This window comes from Poecilia reticulata, linkage group LG2 (genome assembly GCF_000633615.1).
Source record: "Poecilia reticulata strain Guanapo linkage group LG2, Guppy_female_1.0+MT, whole genome shotgun sequence".
In the NCBI taxonomy this organism is placed as follows: Eukaryota; Metazoa; Chordata; class Actinopteri; order Cyprinodontiformes; family Poeciliidae; genus Poecilia; species Poecilia reticulata.
In genome coordinates, this window is record NC_024332.1 from 42,640,890 (window position 1) to 42,644,037 (window position 3,148).

Below are 3,148 nucleotides of genomic sequence, written 5' to 3' on the forward strand. Positions count from 1 at the left end.
CATCCATCCATCCATCCATCCATCCATCCATCCATCCATCCATCCATCCATCCATCCATGACATTTTTCCCACGTTGTAAGTGAAATAATCTGCTAGAGAAACCAGCACTTTTTCATCAATATTAAGAAATTATTAACTTAAACAAACTCTGACGTTTTGTAAGTTACTTTTGTTTTATTTTAAGTGTACTAAAATATTTGCATTAGAAATTAAACCAAGAATAGTTTATATAATTTTGTGTTTTTGCAATGAATATATTAGAAAATAATCTCTAAAATTAAAAGCAAGAATTATCCAAATACGATTGTTGGGAATCTTCAGGCCACAAAGCAAACATTAATGATAAGAATCATTAATTTATTTCTCAATATAATTATTTCTATATTAGAAAGAACATCTTCTATTGTTCTCCTGAGCAACTGGACCTGAACCATTTTGGTTTTAGGTTCTGTGTTTCTGCTGTGATCATGTTGGAGGAAGCCAGCTGAGCTCTGTGGAAGCAATCAGCACCAATGAGGTGAGCAGCCATTGTTTGTGACTCACAATTGATCAGATAAGATGTTTTTATGCTTCCTCTGTCAGCGCAAAACGTCTGTTGCTTCCATCCATTATGGCTCCGTCCAAATGATCCTCTTGCTTGTCTAGTATTTAGCTCCAACAGCAGCATTTTTGTTGTGTATGTGCCAAATTAATTAGTGTTTCACTGCAGCTCCAGTTTGACTGTCTGTCACTATTTTAACCTCCTTTTCATACTTTACATGTGAGGAGGCAGCAGCTTGAAGAGCCTCTTTAGGCCCAACAACATGTTGGTGTGGATAAACATCCCAGAGACAAACTGAGTGTTTCTGTCAAACTGAAGACACGTTTGACAGGAAGGTCACTGTGGTGTAATTAAACCCGAACAAAGAGAGATTTGCACCAATCTGTTGCTTTGCTAACATGAAGTCGGCTCTTCTGGTGACTATCAGAAATATGTCAGATTTGTGCTAAAAACAAATATACAAGTAATTTAAAGTTACGTTCCAAAGAAAACTGTGCGAATAGATGAATCTGTGAAAACTGATCCAGCAAGGGTTCACCATGAACTCAGGTCATCTGACCACCTTCCTGTATATTTCATGCCGTTTGTCTGGCTCCTTCTCTTTTGCCCATTTAGAGTAAATTGCATTGCTTTGAGAGGTGAGATGCTGATGGGGCAAATATATTATTAAAGACACATTAGACATCACTGTAAGAGAGATAAACTGTCTCGCTCTGAGCCATGCGTCAGATAAATGGCTTTAACAGCTTCCTTTGCTCAGCTTGTTGTAAAGGACACACAAGGTTTTTTATGCACCGCTAGCAAACGTTTGATCACTTATTTTGCCTCTTTTTTTTTTGCTTTTGTGGATAAATGGCACAGATTGAAGACTGAACACTGTAAGTTGGAAATAGAGGCGAAGTATTAATCATTTTATAAGTTCTTTTAAACATTCGTGTCAGTAATTTGAGCCAGACTCGAGTCCAAACATCATCAGATGGGGAAAAAATCCTGAACGCTTGTAAATTCCTCTATGGAAAATAAAAGGCACATACAGTATTTCTGAAAAGAAGCAGATGTCTATTATATAACGTCAGCCTTGGTTGGGATTTGCTTTTCTTCTAAAATAAAAATAATCGCCGAACTACCCCCCCTGTTTGCGAAATTAGTTGGTTGTCGCGATGTTAGCTTCTGCTAATTCTCACTTTCATTTCTTGATTGTGTCGATTCCTCCCAAAGAACAACGGGGCCATCACACGCACATCCACAGGCTGTAATGATCCAGTTTCCCGCAGCTACAAATCACAAATTATTCTCCAGTTGCCCATTTGGAGAGTGAGAGCAGGACAAGAACAGGAATGGGGGACTGATCCAGCAGGAGCAGGCTATTTCTGTCAGCCGCGCTGAGCCTGATTCATAATGTCATATTTAAAACGGAGAGGGCGACGGGCCCAGTCTGGTCTTCATTAGCCCGTATTTGGCTTCAGGTTAGAGTCATACCCAAGCCTATTGTCACACCGGATCAAATTGCCAGTGTAAACACCTTTAATCAAAGTAGTGTGTCTGGTCACCGCTGTTTGCAAACGCAAAGTGGCAGCCGCGCTCAGCCGTACAGTAACCATAGATCCGCTGCAGCATTCCCTCCTAATGCAGCCATCATACTCGCTTCAGCATCTGCATATTTCCCTGCAGCTCCCCCCGCCGAGCTGGTGGTGTTCCTCATTAAGCATGAGGTCACCTACAAGAGGGCGGACCACCCAGGTGGATCAAATTGTTGTCGCCGTCGTCCCTCTGTCCTTCCTGCACCTACCGACGTGTGGATGCATCAGGGGACGTTGGCTGCCACGTCTCAAAAATAACTCTGCTGCTGGCCGGCCCGTTTGTCGCCGGGCTATTATCAGGGGAAGTTCTGTTCAAACACACGGAAAGAAAACAGATTGGAAAAAGATTTGATGCAGAGGAGGGACGGCATTGTGGGGGACTGGAGGAGATTAGTGAAGGGGAAGCAGTTATTTAGAGTGCACAGTGGTAGTTTTGGGGTGATAAGTGAGCAGAGAGCTGCGGGGGTGTGGCGTGTCTGCTGGCGGATTGATGAGTTGGCGAACTGGGCCTGCTACAAGAGCAAGGGGAGACAGAACCCTGCCATTATCTGAAATGACTTACACGTCTTCCCCCTGCGACCGTCCAACACACACCCCTCCGTCACACACCCCTGACTGAATGATAAGAGCTGTCCACTGCCTCCACTGGGGGACATTAACATAGACGCGGACAGAAATATGAGATATTTCTTGGCTACAACTGGAAGCTAAAAGAAGGCTAATTAATGATCTTTTCAATGAGCGGTGTTGACAAAAAAAAAAAAAAGCTCTGTGGCTTGAAGGAAACTCCTGCAAGAATTATTAATATCAGGACTAAGATAGCAGAAAGTAAACTCCACACACAACAAAACAAGAACCTGAAACAGGTTTGGAGGTGAAACTGCACAGGAAGTTACTCACAGTTTTAACAGCCTTCAGAACTGACTGTGGCAGCATATAGCCAAGTCAACACAAACGTTAAAATGAGCCTTTCTGATTGGGCCTTTCTAGTTTCCTGCAGGCGCTCTGGCTTCTGATTGGGCCTCT